At 48.7% G+C, this 20,448-nt stretch overlaps 1 protein-coding gene across 1 annotated transcript in view; it reads right to left on the bottom strand.

The window, feature by feature from the left end:
* Nucleotides 1-20,448, bottom strand: part of LOC307241247 (cadherin-4-like) — a gene marked incomplete at both ends in the record, with an annotated part of 250,920 nt that overhangs the window by 228,135 nt on the left and 2,337 nt on the right. The window lies entirely within an intron of this gene.

The following is a 20,448-nucleotide window of genomic DNA, read 5'->3' as shown; positions in this document are numbered from 1 at the left end:
ATTGAAGCAGATACATATACAGCACAAATATATACACAAAAGGAGAAAAATGCAAATACACAGCTCCACAAGTGCGCGCGCGCACACACACACACACACACACACACACACACACACACGCACACACACACACACACACACACACACACACACACACACACACACACTATTGCTCAGGAAAGCGAGAGGAGTTTATTCATGTCTTGGCATAGATTAGTGCCTCGGTTGTGAGGAAAGGACAGCCCAATTTGTCAAAAGAGAACATGGAGCTAATCAGATCAAAGGAGCTGCTACCAGGGCTAATATCAGCCCCCATGTGGGGCTCCTCATTCATTAGTCTGCATCTGCAGGACAAATCACTCCTATGCTGACGTACACAAACAACACACGCACACAGAAGATCATATCCAGCCAGCAGTGTGCGGGCCATTGACACCAGATTAACAATATTAAATATCTGATTTGATGCATCCAATGTGACGTCATATTGAAATCATCTCAAAATCAATCCCTCTCTGCAATGTACTGATTGCAATAATATTCAGTGAAGCTGTGTGTATTCTCCTGGTGCACGCACGGCTTCCACCCATATAGTGCATTCTGCTGAGAATGTCTAACCCCTTTAGTAAGGGGAGGAAGAACATCGATTGTGGAAGCGCTGAATGAAAGACGACGACGCCCTGCCAGCGTAACAAAGACCAAGGTTGCTAAGAGGAATATTCTACCCTCTTAGCTACACGAGAGCAGCGCCCTGCCCTTCAATGCAGTATCATTTATCTCTATTTGTCCCGTCCGGAGGGTGTCTGGGCCGACTCAGCGTTTCTCCGCTGCGTCCTCGGAGCAGACAGGGCCCTCCCGCCGTGGCTCGGCAGAGGTCCACCACCGTACCGGCTAATGGTCTCCTGGACAAAGACGGTGCCAGCTGCTGGGTAGAAACCAAGCTAAGATGTTTACTTAGATAAAGGACTCATTAGACTGTTCCATTTCAACAGCAAGCAATTTAGGCTTTTTGGAGGGGGTCTGGCCATTCCATACCGCCGTCTTCTGGCTTCTCCTGTGATAGTCCATTACCTGGTGAACTGAGACCAATCCTTTGGGCTCTCGAAGCTCACCTCCTCATACCTGGTGAGCACATGAATGTGTTTGTGTGAATGTGAATTGCTGTTACGTACATAATAAGGTGGGCAACAATAACGAGGATATAGGAGCCTGCCAAGCTATTAAAAGCCTTTCGGACTGGCATGGGATTCAAACTCATGCATGTTTCCTGTCACATGTCCGGAGATGCGTTATGTGCTCTGCCTCTGTTCTGCAAAGGCGTTTCATCACGGGTGTCAACAACGCTGCTGTTGGGTAGCACTGAGGCACAATATGGCCCCAGCTTTTTATTCATCACCTGATTATCTTTATTCTGTGCTTTTGTTTGTTGATTTGCTTTTCATCTGTTCATTTCAGGTATCCGCCGAAAAGAAAAAGACAACTTGCCTAGACTTCAATACCCAAACCACTCTCTATGTACACACAACCACCCGTATACCGTTGATACATATGGAACTGTATGTACAGATCCTGGCATGAATCCGATTCTGGGCCGTCCTCTTTAAAACAATGTCAAACGCTGTCGCCAAACTTGCGTTTCACCAAACTATGAATAATTGTGCGCATAAATTAGGCGTAGGGATAATGAGAAACGCCATGGTTCTATGAAGAGAGGAAATGTAACGCAGCAGTGGCCAATCAACTCAGACAGATTAGAAACAGAGGCCTCACACAACATAAAAACACTCACTCACGCAGGCGCATGCACACACACAGACGCACACACACACACACACACACACACACACACACACACACACACACACACACACACACACACACACACACACACACACACACACACATACACCCTGCAATTAAAGTGGCTGACCAGAGAGCCAATGAGCTTCCTCCACTACCAGTGAACGTTGTTGTCCTGCTCATGGTAAGCAAGCGAGAAGCCGCCTCTGTTTGGATGCGGAGAGACAAGCAGAGATAAGATGTGTCTCTCCTCGCTGTGTCTCTGTTCTCTCCTCAGCTTTGATGCTTTTAATGTCTCTGATCTGTCATCTATCTCCAGCCTGCCACGCTGTCCACCGTGTCCCTGCGCTGGAACAGGACGACGTGACAGCGCCGCAGCCGACACACAGTTGGAAAGATGGCAACGCCTGTCTTAACGTCCTGCTCGTCAGAGGACCTTGTTTTATTGTGCTATCTGCTTTCAAACTGGCTAATTTATCCCCAAAGCCACGTGCAGATACTCAATTTTTAAACAACATCAAACGGGAAGGCGTGCCCACTAACAACCTGCTGTACATATACAGTATATGTGTGTGTGTGTGTGCTCCATGCACAATATAAATGAGAAGGCTATGGGGGCCGAATGGCCGTATGGTTGCGAGGTTAACAATGGATGAGTTAGGTCTAAATTATTACAATATTATTATAGTAGCCAACATCACCCTCTGGATGTACAGTACTGCAGCAATTGCAAAATATAGTGTTGAATTAAATGTGATAATATTGCTTTAAAAACACACTCAAGCTGCTTTCACACATGCACTGCAACCCTGTTAAATTATCCAGATATTACCCAGATGAGCTGTATGTGTGAAGGCAAATGTCAGAATCATTTGGATCAGACATTACCCAGACTTTACCCAGCAAGCTCCCTAGTACAAAGTCTGTGTAATGTCCGATTGAGCGGTACTTGTGAACAGTGCATGTAATTGTCCGGAGCATTCACAGCGAGCGAGTGGGCGTGTCGCATGTTGATGACGTCTCTATCATGCACAAGTTATTTGTCCATGATAGAGAGACATTTGTGCACGGAGCGTAGCTGCTTCATACTCCTTTCTGCTTTCCTTTATATTCCTTTCCACTCTTCCATTTATATCGCGGATATGTCCAAATACATGGAGTATGAACGCAAAAAAAGATAAGTGGGTAGCCTCGTCCGCCATCTTGGGTGTGCTGAAACCCGGCAGTGACATTGCATCACGTCCTGCCTCCTGCACACTCTACCCGGGCTCCGCCCCTCGTCTAAACCAAATAGTATTATGAACCAGAGTATTTCCAGGTAAATGCAAACATGTCTGACAGGGACAATCTCCGGTCGTGTGCTACATGTGTGAAAAAACCTTAGGTAACACCACGTTTTCAAAAATGAAGATTTCAGGACAGTGAGAAGCTGCAGACTCAATGGAAAAGTGTTACAGTCTGTAAGCCACTGACCACCAAGTAGCGAGGGAACAGAATGCTTTCAGTTCAGTGGAACAGGGAATCTTATGACACGTGAGTCAGCAACTCGCCCAAAATCTGGTGTTTGCACCCTATGAATAGATTCAAATAAAGGTACTTGAAATTTAAATCTCTCTCTCTCTCTCCCTCTCTTTTCCTCCCCAGCTCTCTGACCTGGAGGAGGGGTGTGTGTCTGGGAGGCACGTCAGCATGCATCTCCCCACGGTCCGTCTTTCTGCCGCCATGGCAAATCAATTCTTAATAAACCATCTGAAGGCTTCCTCTGCATTACCTTTCATTTCCCCTCCTCAAAGCTGTGGGGCAAATTAGCCTGCAAAGAGGAAGAGAGGGAACAAGTAGGGGAAGAAAGGAGCGGAAGAGTGACGGAAAAAAATGAAAGGGAAAAAAAAGCGACCCAACACCTACAATTAAATTAAAAAATCACTGTTGTTAATTAATCAGGGAATTACACGCAGAGCAATGGCTTTGAGACGTGACTGACATGGCTTGCACTCCCTCCATCTGCTTCTGTTAGAGGAGAGAGGGAGAGAAGAGAGGGACGAGAGGGACCAGGAGGAGAGGGAGAAGGAGGAGATGGGGACGAAGTGAGGTACGAGGAAAGGTAGATAAGAGAGGGACCAGGAGGAGAGGGAGGGAAGAGATGGATCAGGAGGAGAGGGAGAAGCAGGAGATGGGGACGAAGGGAGGTACGAGGAAAGGTAGACAAGAGAGGGACCAGGAGGAGAGGTAGGGAAGCGGAAGATCAGTAGGAGATGGGGAGAAGTGAGGGACTGGGAGGAGAGGGAGAGAAGAGATGGGCCAGGAGTGAGGGAGAGAAGAGATGGAGCACGAGGAGAGGGAGAAGCAGGAGATGGGGACGAAGGGAGGTACGAGGAAAGGTAGATAAGAGAGGGACCAGGAGGAGAGGGAGGGAAGAGATGGATCAGGAGGAGAGGGGGAGAAGTGAGGGACTGGGAGGAGAGGGAGAGAAGAGATGGATCACGAGGAGAGGGAGAGAAGAGTGGGACCAGAGGAGAAGGAGAGAAGAGATGGATCAGCAAGAAAGGGAGAGAAGACATGGCTCACAAGGAGAGGGAGAGAAGAGATGGACTCAGAGGAGAGGGAGAAGGAGGAGATGGGGAAGAATTGAGGTACGAGGAAAGGTAGATAAGAGAGGGACCAGGAGGAGAGGGAGCGAAGTAAAAGATCAGTAGGAGAGGGGGAGAAGAGAGACCAGGAGGAGAGGGAGAAGAGGAACAAGGGGTCAGGAGGAGAGAGGAGAAGAGATGGGTCAGGAGGAGAGGGAGAGAAGGGAGGGACTGGGAGGAGAAGAGGAGCAGATGAAAGCTTAATAACAAACCTCAAAGCCCCCCCGGAGCAGAAGGCTGTGATACCTCCTTGTCCTCTCTCTCTCTCTCTCGCTCTCTCTCTCTCTCTCTCTCTCTCTCTCTCTCTCTCTCTCTCTCTCTCTTGTTTCTCTCCCTGTTACCTCCTCTGGCGCTTAACATCCGCCTCCCTCGATGAGTTTCTCTCTCCTCCCACTCCATCTCCACCTCCGCCTGTGCACTCCCTCTCAACTCTTCCCTCGTTCTCAGACCTTTGTTTGCTAATGAGGTGTGGGATTGACAGCTGGATTACACCATCGCTTTGTAATCCTTTCATTTCTGCATAGAGGATAATCACCCTCCAGACCCAGGACCTGCCTCCCGCCTCGGGGGCCAAGCACGTCATGTGTGTGCGGGCACGCCGCAACTTCTTTACCGAGGCGCAGTTCAGAGGAAGCCCAAGAAGCTGCTTTTTTTTTTTTTTTTTTTTTTTTTTTTTTTTTTATCTCGACTGGACCAGATTTCCACAGGAGCCAACAACCTGCCAATCAACGTGCAAAAGCGCTTAAAGCTGAAGTCCGCAGTTCGTAAGCAAACAGGCGAAGAAGGGCGAGCGGTATCTCCAAACCTGGAGCTTAAAGCAGAATCTCCGGCTTCTCTGCCTGTCCATCCAACTGTCTGTCTCTCCTCCCCAGTCCCGTCCGTCCATCATATCTGTGACCATGTACGCTTCGTCCCATTCTTTCATTCAACAAAATAATCTCCACCTTTCTCTAAATGTAAACTCTCTCTCTCTCTCTCCCTCTCCCTCTCTCTCTCTCTCTCTCTCTCTCTCTCTCTCTCTCGAGCCCGTCTCCCCAGCGGCCTTCAGGATTCACTCCGGTTTTGATCATTCTCAGACTCAGAGCCGGGCAACTTATCTGCTTCCCCGTGCTCTCCCAGGCCCAGAGGAGGGAAGTGGGGCCTTTCATTACCCTCGCCCCTCTGCCTCTCCCTCTGATGTGCTGAAAAAAGACAATAGACAGGCAGCGAGGGAGAGAGAGCGAGAGAGGAGGAAGACGAAAAGGAATTCCAACCAGGGTGCTCTTAAAAGCTCGCTGGTCTCGGGGCTTGAAAAGACCCGCTCACGAGCCTCGATTTGGACATGGAGTTTGACCTACGGTACTACAAGGCCTTTTTGGCCTCGGACACAGAGAAGCTCAAGGGTCACAGCATTCTGCCACAGATCCACAGCGCTGGATGTCACCACAAAGACACGATTGTCTTACCGTTTAAACCGCACTAGGAAGCGTTTTGAGATGGCCCATTTACAACACAAATATAGAAGGGAATGTACACCCAAAAAGGCTGTGTCCATTAGGAATGAAGTGATCTCTGGATTTTTGCCAAACGAAGAAAAGGTATTCATTCCTCCACTCCAGTCCTCCACCTGTATATAAATCCTGGATTCAACACACTGGGGGAAAGACCCTCATTTACAAAGGTGCCGAGACACAAAACAAGGAAGAAAAAGTACAAAGAAAGGAGAAAGCTAAGAACAGTAACGCCAGTCACACAGGAAGCGATGTCTAATTCACACCATGAACTCAAGCTCCAAAAGCTACAGTGAGAACGAAAAAAAATATTTGACTACGGAAGGAATGGAAGACATTTCCATTGCATTTCTCCCTCTACATGCTACCACTTACGCCATAATTAAATGTCAAATAAGGCATTTGTTTTATCCAAAATGACCAAATATATAGCAGAAGTTAAAAGTCATCTCACTTGAAAAAAGAAAGCCCTTGTGTTGCTTTATTGTTTTGCAATTAAGGAAGCAGAGGGTGCAAAAGTTGTTCAATAATCATTAAAATGTCAATTTCGTGGTACTGCTTGACAGGTTTTTCACTGTTCACAGCGATACACAAATCGTTCCTGAGCTTTTATTTTTGATTCAGTTTAATATTCAGTAGCACCGTTAAATAATCACCTGGACTTGTCATTTACTCCTTATCGTCAATGGAGGACTTTAAAATTGCCTGCCAGTTTTTCCCTTCCTCACCCTACTGTTTTTTTTTTTTTACTACTTTATTACTAGCTTCATCCTCCTCATTTTTTGTTTGTGAAGTTCCATTTTATTTCTGTGTTTACAAAAGACATCGACTTGTCATTTCTAAATATGTCACTACACCACGCGCCTTTTGTTCCTCGTCTGACATGAACTTTAGCAAATGAAGTGAAGGCAAAGAAAAAACAAAAACTGTTGTTTCTTTCATAAAGCGTTTCAAGTGTATTTGTTAATTTAAGCATCAACTCAAAAATGTCATAAAATATTTTTTATTTAATTATTATTTCATGAAAACGGCATTTTATTTGTAACCCTTTAATATATTCTTACAGCAAAAATTCACAAAATAAATTCTAACCAAAACCCCCATATTTCTAATCATGTCTTAAAGCGTTAATTATTCATATCAATATTTAACACTTCTTTTGGTGTTGGACGATTGATCAAAGTTGAGCTATGCACCATCAGAGATCTGAGCACCGCGAATTCTGATCTGCGATAGTGTTGCTCCCCACTACACCCGGGAACGCTCGTCTTTTCTAGTCTTCAAGTGCGAGTGGTGTGAAAAATGCTACCAAAAAAAAAAAAAAACACAATTCAGTTGCCATTTTCTGAAGCATGGTCCAGAAAAGTAGACATATATAAACATACATATAAAACATATAGAGCACACACACACACACACACACACACACACACACACACACACACACACACACACACACACACACCTGAAGTGAATAACTCACTCACATGCTCATCTTGTTTCAATGGCACCTGTCAAGGGGTGGAATAAATTAGGCAGCAAGTGAACAGTCAGTTCTTGATGTTGATGTGTTGGAAGCATGAAAAATGGACAAGTGTAAGGATCTAAGCGACTTTGACAAGGACCAAATTGTGATGACTAGACGACTTGGTCAGGGGATCTCCAAAACAACAGGTCTTGAGGGGTGTTCCCGGTATGCAGTTGTTAGTACCGACCAAAAGTGGTCCAAGGAAGGACAATCAGTGAACTGCAACAGGGTTATGGACGCCCAAGGCTCATTGATGCACGTGGGGAGCAAAGTCTAGTCCATCTGGTCCGATTCCACAGATGAGCAACTGCAGCACAAATTGCTGAAAAAGTTAACGCTGCTATGATAGAAAGGTGTCAGAACACAGTGCATCACAGGTTCCTGCGTATGGGGCTGAGTAGCCGCAGACCAGGCAGAGTGTTAGGCCCATGGCCTCCCAGCGCCACTAGAGGCCGCTCTTGCCCCATCTGCAGCTCCCCACTTGAGCCAATTGCACACACCCGGGATCAATTACCTGCATCACTCCACACAGTATTTAGTCTTCAGCTTCCCAGTCATTCATTGCCAGACCGTCAACTAGCTTATCTGAGTTGTACAGCTACTGGCTCCAACACTAGGTCCAAGTTCCTAGCTCCTAGTGCTTGTTTCAAGTCTCTAGTTTATGTCTCTTTGACTCGTCTTGCCCTTACATGCTTGTCTCCTCTCGTCGACCAAGGCTGTCCGTTCCTCTCCATCCAGCCCGGTTCCCCGTCTCTCCACCCGGATCCTGGACCCCTCCTCCCGGTCATTATCATCCCTGCCCAGCCCTGCTCCATCCCTACCTGACCGGGTCCGCCCGGCCAGCTCCACCGTGTGGGCTAATAAACATCCTTCGTCTGCCTCCCGTCTCCCCGTGTCGTGCGTTTGGGTCTCTCCTAGCCCTGGTCATGACAGTATGGTCTGGCCATAAAACATGGACCCAGCCGACACAGAGGGGCTCCGCCGCACTCCAGAACCAAGGAGTGTTGCTTGGTCAACATGACCAGGCCCTCCGGGACATCGCGGAACAACTCCGGACCATCTCGGCAGCCATCAGCAGCCATCAGTAGCCTGCAGGTTCCTCCAGCTTCCGTGGCCCCCCCTGCTCCTCCGGCCCTCCCTCCTCCCTCCCCCAGGGCTCCCAGCACCCCCCTTGTCCCCCCTGAGCCCCACATTTCGGCTCCAGTGCCCTACGACGACAATTTCAGCACCTGCTGCGCCTTCCTTGTGCAGTGCGCAGTGGTTTTCCAGCAGCAGCCATAGTCGTACGCCTCCGATGGCACCCGCAACGCATTCTTCATCTCCTGCCTGAGAGGAGCGGCTCTCGACTGGGGTTCCGCGGTTTGGAGTCAGGGGGCCCAGTGAGTCTCTCCTACGATCTGTTCACCCACGAAATTAGGAGAGTCTTCGACCACCCAGTTTGCGGCAAGGAGGCCGCCAGAAGACTCCTCGCCCTCCGCCTGGGTCCCCGTAGTGTCACCTCCCTCGTCGTTGAGTTCCGGACACTAGCCGCAGAAAGCGGCTGGAATGACCGAGCCCTGCAGGACGTGTTTCAGCGTGCCCTGAACGACGAGTTGCGGGACGAGTTGGCGCGGCGGGACGAGCCCACGGACCTGGACCAACTGGTAGAGACCGCTATCCGCCTGGACAACCGGTTTTAGCAAGCAGGGCGCGCTATCCCTACCACCTCATCGCCCCTATGACTGTGCAATCAACCTCCTGCCAGGCGCCCCCCTCCCCTGCAGTCACCTGTATAATGTCTCCCGGCCCGAACAGGAGGCCATGGAGACCTACATCTGCAACTCTCTCGCTGCCGGGATCATTCGCCCCTCGTCGTCTCCGCTGGGCGCAGGGTTCTTCTTCGTCGCCAAGAAGGACAAGACCCTCCATCCCTGCATTGACTTCAGGGGACTCAACGACATCACAATCAAGAACAAGTACCCCTTGCCCCTGATGGACTCAGTCTTCGTCCCCATCCGGGGTGCCACCCACTTCTCCAAACTGAACCTCCGCAACGCTTACCACCTGGTCCGCATCCGCGAAGGGGACGAATTCAACACCCCGCTCTGACACTTTGAGTATCTGGTAATGCCTTTTGGTCTGTCAAATGCCCCAGCAGTCTTCCAGGCCATAATTAACGATTAGGGCCTTAATCAACTTGTTTGTCTTTGTGTACCTCAACGACATCTTGATTTTTTGAAATCCCTCTCCGGCCACGTAAAACACATACGCCTGGTGCTGCAGCGGCTCCTGGAGAACCGTCTGTTTGTTAAGGCAGAGAAGTGTGTCTTCCCTGTTCCGTCCGTTTCCTTCCTAGGATTCATCATTGGCCAAGGGAGGCTAGGGATGGACCCCAAGAAGGTGGCCGCCGTGATGGAGTGGCCAACCCCAGCCAATAGGAAGCAACTCCAACGCTTCCTCGGGTTTGCAAACTTCTATCGGCACTTCATCCGAAACTTCAGCCGTATCGCCACTCCCCTCTCAGCCCTTACCTCCACCGCAGTGGGCTCCAAGTGGACCCCCGCGGCCGAGGCAGCATTCCTCGACCTCAGAAGCCACTTTTCGTCGGCCCCAGTCTTGGCCCAGCCCGACGCCAACCTCCAGTTCGTGGTAGAGGTAGACGCTTCGGACACGGGGGTAGGAGCGGAACTGTCACAGCGCTCTCCAATCATCTGGATCCTAAGAGCCTGGCCTATATCCGGACGGCGAAGCGGCTCGACTCCTGGCAGGCCAGCTGGGCGTTGTTCTTCGGCCGGTTCAACTTCTCTCTATCCTACCGCCCAGGCACCAAGAATACCAAACCTGACGCCCTGTCCCGTGTGTTCGCGCCAGAGGAGAAGACAGGGGATCCAGAACCCATCCTTCCACCCCTGTGCCTTGCCGCCACGCTCACCTGGGAGATCGAGTCCCTTGTCACCCAAGCGCAGGAACACCAGCCCGACCCAGCTACTGGACCCCCTCACCGCCTGTTCGTCCCTGACTCCGCACGCTCCCAGGTTCTGCAGTGGGCCCATGCCTCCCGCCTCAGCTGCCATCCCGGGATCACCCACAACACCCTGGTCAATGCCTCCTCTGGCCTGTCGCCCTTCCAATGCTCTCTGGGCTACAAACCCCCGCTGTTCCCTGCCCAGGAGGTTGAGATCGCCGTACCCTCCGTCCAGGCCCACATCCGTCGCTGCCGGAGGACGTGGAGGAGTGCCCGCTCTGCTCTACTCCAGGCCTCCACCAGGTCCCAGCGGCAGGCGAACCGGCACCGTGTGCCCGCACCCACATACGTCCCTGGACAGATGGTATGGTTCTCCACAAAGGACTTGCCCCTCAAGATGGACTCCCGAAAACTCGCTCCCCAGTATGTTGGTCCCTTCCCCATTGTGTCAATCATCAAACCCTGTGCCTTATGCCTCCGTCTCCCTCCCTCCCTCCGTGTCCACCCCACCTTTCATGTGTCCCTGCTTAAGCCGGTGGTTTCCAGCCCTCTCTCCCTGCTCGCCAAGGCCTCACCACCCCCCAGCACCATCGACGGTCACCCGGGTCCCCCGAAGACAGATCCTGGATGCCTCCCTCATCCGGGATTTCAATCGGACTCGCCCTTCCGGTTCAGGATGTCCGCCAAGGGGCGTCCGTAGAGGGGGGGCCACTAGAGGCATTCTTGCCCCAACTGCAGCTCCCCCCTTGAGCCAATTGCACACACCTGGGATCAATTACTTGCATCACTCCACACAGTGTTTAGTCTCAAGCCTCCCAGTCATTCATTGCCAGACCGTCAACTAGCTTACCTGCGTTGTACAGCTACTGGCTCAATTCCTAGTTCCAAGTTCCTAGCTCCTAGTGCTTGTTTCAAGTCTCTAGTTTATGTCTCTTTGTTTCGTCTTCCCCTTAGCTGCTTGTCTCCTCTCGTCGACCCAGTCTGTCCGTCCCTCTCCAGCCAGCGCGGTTTACCTGCTTGTCTCCGCTCGTCGACCAAGGCTGTCCGTCCCTCTCCATCCAGCTCGGTTCCCCGTCTCTCCACCCGGATCCTGGACCCCTCCTCCCGGTCATCATCATCATCCCTGCCCAGCCCTGCTCCATCCCTACCTGACCGGGTCCCCCCGGCCAGCTCCACCGTGTGGGCTAATAAACATCCTTCGTCTGCCTCCCATCTCCCCTTGTCGTGCGTTTGGGTCTCTCCTAGCCCTGGTAGTGATACAGAGTATCCATGCTGACCCCTGTCCCCCACCGAAAGCATCTACAATGGGCACGTGAGCGTCAGAACTGGACCATGGAGCAATGGAAGAAGGTGGCCTGGTCTGAATCAGGTTTTAAGGTACATCATGTGGATGGTCGGGGCTAGGGTCCGATCTGATGGAGCATCTGTAGGATGTGCTAGAACAATAAGCCAGTTCCATGGGGGCCCCACCTCTCAACTTACAGAACTTGAAGGATCTGCTGCTCACGTATTGGTGCCAGATACCACAGGACACCTTCAGAGGTCTTGTGGAGTCCATGCCCCAGCAGGTCAGAGCTGTTTTGGTGGAACTTGGGGGACCCATGACCCTGTCGCTGGTTCAGCGATTGTCCTTGGCTTGGCCCACTGTTGGTAGGTACTAACCACTGCATACCAGGAACACCCCACAAGACCTGTAGTTTATGAGATGCTCTGACCCGGTCATCTAGCCATCACAATTTGGCTCTTGTCAAAGTTACATTTACATTTACATTTACATTTAGTCATTAAGCAGACGCTTTTATCCAAAGCAACTTACAAGGGAGAATAACATTCAAGCTACATTGCGACAGAGATTAGTGTAACAACAACATTAATGTAACAATAAATACTGCTAGGTAGTGCTAAGTAATTGTAGGTTAGGACAGGAGGTACTCACTGAAGAGCTGGGTCTTCAAGTGCTTCTTAAAGACAGAGACGGAGGTCCCTGCTCTGGTCATTTTTGGCAGCTCGTTCCACCAACGTGGAACTATAAATGAGAATAGCCTGGATTGCCGTGGCTGTATGGCCGGCAGAGCCAGGCGACGCTCATTTGATGAGCGCAGCATCCGGGGGGCAACATGTGCTCTTACAAGAGCATTTAAGTAGGTGGGAGCATTCCCAGCAATCACTCTGTAGGCCAGCATCAGAGACTTGAACTTGATGTGAGCGGCTACAGGATAAAGTTGTTCAGATCCTTACACTTGTCCATTTTTCCTGCTTCCAACACATCAACTTGAAGAACTGACTGTTCACTTGCTGCCGAATATATCCCACCTCTTGACAGGCGCCATTGTAATGAGATGAGTAATGTTTTTCACTTCACCTGTCAGTGGTTTTAATGTTGTGGCTGATCGGTGTGTATATCTTGAGATGAACCATTAAGAGGGTGTTTGTAGGGGTTCCTCTGCAACTGTCTTGGTCGCTCTGTCATTAACCTTTAACCTCTTGAACAGGGACCGATCATTGTCATTTGATTAATGAACATTACTGGGCACTCTGTTTGCCGACCCCAGTTCTAGTTTCTTCCTTACCTCACCGGTGGGAGAGAGATAGAAGAAGAGGAAGAGGAAGCCATGAATCTACAGAGAACTGAACTTAAGAACTTAATGGGCACAACATTCACAGGGAGTTGAGGACACAATCAGTGATTAGGAGAAAAGCCGCGTCTTCGGAGAGAGCACCGGCGCTCTGGCGTTTCATTCTTCCCCTTTTAGAGTCTGGCGATCTCTCCCCGGGAAAGGGAATAGCAGATGAGGCTCTAATGCTCTGAGATTTGTCCTGCCTACTTTCTTCGGTGAGATCATAGACTCCCAACCGGATGATTAACAAAATGTGAGAATGGAAGCGAAGTCTCTTTAACTAACAATAACGGTTTGGTTCTTCTTCGGCTTGGGGACATGAGGCGGCGAGGACTGGGGGAGGACTGGTGGCGGCTGCCTGGGTTAGAGGTGACATTTTCTATATTGTTAATAGAGCACCACTAATGGAATTAAGGGATTTCATGTACATGATGATGGATTGGTTATTAATCTGATCCTTTACTGTAGGTCTTTAATAGTATGCGACGGGGGTTAGCCCACCAGAGGGATTTGTTGGGAAAGGGCCTGAAATGTAACTGTTGTGAGCAAATAGTTTGAGAATTACTTTATATTGTTTATATTAATTCATATTACATGACTATAATTCACATAATATTAATTATGTGAATTCAACAGCAGTGATCAAAACGACTTATTCAAGAATTGAAAAGGGCCGAAACTATTTTGAGGTTTATTTTGAGAATTGTTTGTGAATTGCTTGAGAATTGCTCGGAGCAATTCAAGACTAATAATTCTAGAACACCAATTAAAGATAAATGATGATTGAAACTAATTTTCGATGAGGAATAATTGTGATCCTCTAAACTGCTGACCCAAAACTGAAATGGAGTATAATATTATATGAATATTTAATAAATTCATTTGTCATGTTTACTTTTTTATTATTACCATTCGATAACCTTCTATTAATGTAAAGCACATTTATTTGCATGTAGAAAGGTGCTAAACAAAGTAAATAAAGGTTATTATAATCATTATTATGATCCTGATTCTGTTACACGAAGCGTGAGAGGAAATGCAATTGTTTTAGCGGGAAAAAAAGAAAGATTAGACCATCGTCATCCAAACCAATGGGCGAGGGAACACAGAATGACAGATTCACACACCTGGCTCCTCCCCCCTTCCTTCCCTTCCTCCTGATGGAGCGCAGACGGTGCGATCATGGTGGAATCATCACTTTGTCGGTGGGCTTTGCTGTGGTTTCCTTCGCAACCGGATCGATTAGGCTTCAATTATTAAAAAAAAAAAAAGTGCCATGGCCAAACAGAGGCGGTGCTGTTGCTCACAGTGAGTGGGCAGGGCGAGGACACAAAGCACTTGGGCCTACGCCAAGGCTGCATACTGTAGTGGTGGGCGGCCAGGAAAGAGAAATCTGGAAGCCATTTGGTTTTAAGTGTCATAATTGGCTGCATGAATAAGTGTGTGTGTGTGTGTGTGTGTGTGTGTCTGTGACAGTTAACAGGATGATATATGGCATTGCTGAAGTTGCTCGAGGTAGAAAGCCCATCCTTTCACTTCCGCTTTAATCCCGTTGAGAAGAAAAATCTCTCCCTCTCTCACTTTTTTCTCTTTCCATATCTCTGCCACCCTCTGAGAGTGGCCTGGCTGAAGGACATGGCCAGTGTGACTCCAGTGGACAGAGAAAATGGCCTTGCGGACTTATGGTGATCCTGCTGCTGTAATCCCCGCCCGCTGGATCCAGGTACAGCGGCAGTTCCTTGGCCCTCATGACAAAGCACTTCGCCCAAGAACTCAGGGACACTTCTTCCAAAGCAACGATAAACTCTTAATCTGACCCCAGCAACAACACATAATGTATGTGTGTGTGTGTGTGTGTGTGTGTGTGTGTGTGTGTGTGTGTATGTGTGTGTGTGTGTGTGTGTGTGTGTGTGTTTGTGTCTGTGTATGTGTGTGTGTCTGTGCTGCGAGGAGCATGGGTGGGGAGGGATATGGGAGACTGGGGGGGGTTAGGGGCATGTTGTGTCGCCTTGTCATCGCACAGCTTTCAAAGCTCATACTGGCCATCTGTGCATTAAAGAGCTGGGGTCTTTTTTTTCCCTAACTGGTTTAATGTGTCCACGAGAGCCGTAACCTTGATTTTGCGGCATCCCATAAGGCCCATCAGGCCAAGGCGGGAGGGAGGTCTTTTAATGTACCAAGCAGATGACAAGGACGCAGAGTTCACACACATACACACACACACACACACACACACACACACACATGCACATGCAGCAGAGTATCTCAATCTGCAGGAAGTCTCAGGAACTAGTTTCTTTTGGGTCCGGTCCTCTGCTCTCCGCCCCCACTTTTGCTCACTCTGGCAGGAGCGGGGCTGGGGGTGGAGGGGGAGTGGTGTGGCGAGATGTCACAGATCTCATTATAAAATAATGGCTCCCACCTGCTTGCCTCCTTCTCATCGCATTTCATCCAGGGTGGCTTTCCTAATAACTTGATTCCGGTAGATTCCTTCGAACTGGGCCCCTGCCCCAACACCCACACACACACACGCACACACACACACGCACACACACACACACACACACATAATACATAGCTATTGCACAGCATGCACTAACCATCTAAGCCTTATTAATCAAAAGGAAGTCCTGCAGGTGAGTCCTGCCCTCCCCCCTGCTTATCTCATAAAGCACTCATGGCTGAACCTTACCGCAGGGGAGAAGCCATTCAGCCATATGGCTAAACCATCTATACGTTCCTCTGTGGGGGAAACCGTCCGCGGAAATCCCCAATAGTTTTATTGGACACATACATCAGGGCCGCGGTTACGTGTTCCGTAAATTTGTGTGGACTTTGCCATTTGTAACGCCTCTCCCGGGTCAGATTAGTCTTTGGCCCCCGATAAATAAAACCCCGTGCCTCAGTGTGTCCGCAGTGTCATCGCAGTTTCGCAGGATATCCAACAAATGTCAAGCCCGAGTGTTGCTCCAATTAATAACCGTGGAAAACCGATGCCTCTGTGTCAGTCTGTCTCTGCGACGGTGAATATTTCATAGAATTTTCCCATAAACTGCATAATGGCTGAAACAGATGGGGGGGAGCGGGTGTGGAGGGTGGGGGTGGGGGTTGGGTGTGTGTGTGGGGGGGGGGCACAATGGCTGTGTGCTACGTCATTTTGAATTCTAACAGGAAGATTAGATGGGCTACAACGGGGACATGGATAAGAAAGAATAGCATATACAGGGAGAGAAGGGATTTTTTTTGGGGGGGGGGCTTATAAGATACCGAGATACCAGGAGCCAAAACTTCTAAAAGAGACAGTAAGACAACAATGAAAGCGATTTAGGCAGAGCAAGAGCGAGACAAAGGGAGCGGTATTCCGACAGGGCTTGGGGTGTCTGTTGCGGAGGCCTGGCTGTCTACTATCGACCCAGATAGCGGCTGCAGACTGCGGCGCCGGGTATTGTGCAGAGATTTGGGGCAAAAGGTAAACAGGAAATCAAAACAGCCGTATTCCGTTTGAGGGGCGAAGGGAAAAGAGCAAACTGGTGTACTGTCCGTCCCCGAGGATCTCTGCAAGGAAAAATACATGTTTTATTCAGCCTCCTCAGAGTACATCCTTCAAAGTTGGATTGACTTGGACTCCTGTCCCCACGCGACCAATACTCAGAATTACAAAATAGATTGTGTGAGGTTGGACTTTTGGGCCAAGCGACGGCTGACATAGCAAAGTTGAATTTAGTTCCCATGCCTGGTTTATCGTCGATACCTTGTGCAGGGAGGAACGATAGACCGCGGTGGACAGTAAAAAAATAAAGTCAAACTGGAACATTTCGGTTTCCCATCTGTCATCAAGGCTAAATACGGGCCAAAATTACATTTTGGCGAAAAGCTCTCCCCCAACCAATCTCCCCCGTTTGGATTATGATTACTGTCGCATTCTATCAGAGCGTTTCAAAAGCAAAATGATGACAAAACAGAGGCAGACACTTGTTTCTCTCTATTTATTTCTCATGCGGCTCATGCAATGGTTGGATTACGACTATTAATAATTATTACTATTATTGTGTTGAATAATCATTTAATAAAACTCTGACCTCAAGAATGTGCGTTAGCCTGTAAGATTTCACTCTTGCATCTGGTCGGGACTGTCATGTCGGAAAGCCACGGACAAATGCATATTTATGTATCTTGTGTGTCATTGCACTGCCATGGGACGTGATGTCATTCTGTAAGTTTGTCTTATTGATGTACACGCACATCAGAGTGGTTCCACCCAAGAAGGCCGCACTCCTGAAGTAATCTGGGCAATTAGCGTTGCTCCTTCTGCGTGAACGTGTTGGTGTCCGTGTGTGTGTGTGTGTGTTGCCTGGCGGTGTGAAGGGGATGTTATTCTCCACTGGTCAGTGAGTGCAGCGGTCTAATTGACAAGCCCGCAACAGGGTGGTTCTGCTCGGGATGCAGGGCTCTTTCGCTCTCTCTCCCCCGGCAGCAGAATGAGTGAGTGAGTGTTCTGCTCTCGTGGTTGCGGGCAACGCGCTGCTGGAATATTCGACAGACGCGGCACAAACAAGGTGAGACCTGAATGGCGGAGAGAGCACCGTCTGGCTTCGATTGGGTTTGGACTGTGACCTCGTCTCCTTACCCTGAGGGAGTGTAACGCGCCCCGGCTTGTTTCCGAGCCCTGGAGACCCGGAGGCTCTGTAAGCCACCCGCCACACACCAACACGGCAGCAGAAGTTCGCCATGTTGACGGTTTCACGGCACAAAACTTAAGTTTTGAGTGTTTTATTAGGGAGTATAGTACAGCGCCCTTTATTAAAGACTGCACCAGAGAAGCAGTTCTAGTTTAATACTGTGTGGTGAAGGTAGAATCTTCATTTTTGGTGTTAATGTACAGAAATAAATACCGCCTTCCCACATATAATAATGTCTATTTTTCCTCTCTTGATCATGTTAGCTATAATATTTTTCATTATCATCGGCGCTTCATTAAAGAGCTGAAGCATGGCACTGCTAAATTAAAAACAAACATTACCAACATATAGGATCAGATGAAAATTTGAAGAGATAGAATAATGGAGCCATCTTTATTAAAATCCACAGTCTGCAATTTGAAATGTTAATTGTATTTAACCAGGAAAGTCCCATTGAGATTAAGAATCTTTGCCAGTCATTGTGACCTGGAAATCTTGAAATGTCAGACTTGAAGAGATTTTACCTTCAAAGCAATAGTAGTGACGAGCCAAATGAGAGAGAGAGACGCACGTGCGCGCACACACACACACACACACACACACACACACACAGACACACACACACACACACACAAAACCAGCAGAGACCTAAACAAAACCCAAGGTCAGCATAGTGGGCTCAGTGACTTGAGACCGGCCTCCCTGGCTTTCATTACCAGTAATAGAATCACGGCAGGGATGCAGGGACACATAGGATGAAGTTACACTGGCTGGCGCTGTTTATCTTCGTGGATCTGGCCGGGGCCCAGCACAGCACAGAAACCCAGTATTCTCTCGCCTGTGGAATACAAAACACTTCAAACACACTGAGAGCATCTGTTGGTGAGCCAAATATGAGACCTTCAACTCAATTCAACAACCCATCCAGTTATCTGACGCTGCTGAAAGTGATTCTAATTGACTATGAACCGCACAACGCTGTTTTTTAAAAAGAGAAAAAATATATAAAAATGTGTGTGTCAGTCATTCCAAGGTGTGATGTTAACCATGTGCGGCAAGGCAGCAACTAAAATAGTGCTCCGTATGCTGGAGGACCCGCCGTAGCTGTAATGAAAGCCAGCAACAGAAGACAGCGGGAGTCCATGGAAACATGGAAACGCAGCGACACGCGATGCCCTCCGTCCTCCAGGACGCGACACCTCGGTCTCCGTCGGGCCTCTCATGTCTAAATCATTCCTCAGAAAACAAGTAAGGGACCAAATGTATGAGAAAGCAGTCAACTATTAAGTAATAGGAAAAAATATAAAACGTGATCACAGCAACGCTGCACTGTGTAGAATCAAAGTTTGTAGAAAACAGCGAGGAGGGAATTCTACAGAATCGCTGACCCAGAATCGAAACTTCTCATTTTCTGTCATTCCGTGTCTGACTACCACATGTTTAGACATTCAACATACGGTTCCAGACACTTTTGTTCATCAAAATAGCAACAAACAGTGAACTGTTATCTGTCTATCTGTCTATCTGACCATCAATCTCTTTTGGTCTCTGAACCAAGGCCTCTTCTTACCCGACGAAACCAAGGCTCCAGTTCTGTCCTTCCCATTAGAATTTGACTGACGCGTGTGCGTGTGTGTGTGTGTGGATGTGTGTCTGCTTATATGTGTGTGTGTGTCGTGGTTGTGTGTCATTACTCCTGCCGCTGTGTGACGGTTCTGGGTTAAACAATGTTATTATTAAAGCCTTTCCAGAGCGGCTTCCTGCTTCCCTCCAGTGACACCCTCACCCGCAATAAATCAACGAGCCAAGCAGTCGACATCACACAGTCCTGTGTGTGTGTGTGTGTGTGTGTGTGTGTGTGTATGTCCGGCCATTGCAGCTGCATGCTCGGACACAGATTATGGCAACATTGCAGCTGTTGTGGGGTGTGTGTGTGTCCGTGGAGGGGGGTCTCGTCCCTGAAGACGAGACCATGTGTTTTCAGCCGGATCTTTTGTTTTAAAAAACATTCGGCTTCATCAAATTCACCCATAAAGTCCAAATGCATTACAAATCTACAAAACAAATCTATCTTCTATTCAGGCAAATCTGTTTAATCAAAAAAATCAATTAAATAAAAAACACCAACAAATACTATTTCCATTCCATCATCTGTCAGACAATTGCACAGAAAATGCACCGCAAGAGGAGTGAGGTCATGGCGCTGGCAGTTAAACCGCAGAACATCTGATTCCACGAAGCCAGGTATGACTGGCGATACCGACGATATTAAGTTAAGTGTCCAGACAGAGACGCAAAAGACAATTTCCTCTGGCTGAGATCAAACCCGATAAACAATGCTCCCTCAAATAAGCCTCTCCCTCTCAGCAGCAGCTGATGGCTCATTCTGTGATAGTTTCTGATTGCATCGACACCCCCTGCTGGGCTGAAGGCTACACTACCCCACACGCAGAGCCATCCAGACACCCCCCTCGGCTCCTCCAGACCATAATGGATTTCAGTTAACCACACACACACACACACACACACACACACACACACACACACACACACACACACACACACACATACACACACACACACACACTTCGCAAAAAAATACAAAAAAAACAAGCAAGACTTTTGAATCTTTATAATACATAGATAAGAGCTATACATCTGCATGTAGTTTGAGTGTGTACATGCTGTGTGTGTGTGTGTGTGTGTGTGTGTGTGTGTGTGTGTGTGTGTGTGTGTGTGTGTGTGTGTGTGTGTGTGTGTGT

This window comes from Zeus faber, assembly GCF_960531495.2.
Source record: "Zeus faber genome assembly, chromosome: 15".
In the NCBI taxonomy this organism is placed as follows: domain Eukaryota; kingdom Metazoa; phylum Chordata; class Actinopteri; order Zeiformes; family Zeidae; genus Zeus; species Zeus faber.
The sequence above is the reverse complement of the archived record's forward strand: the minus strand, read 5'-3'. Positions and strand labels throughout refer to the sequence as shown.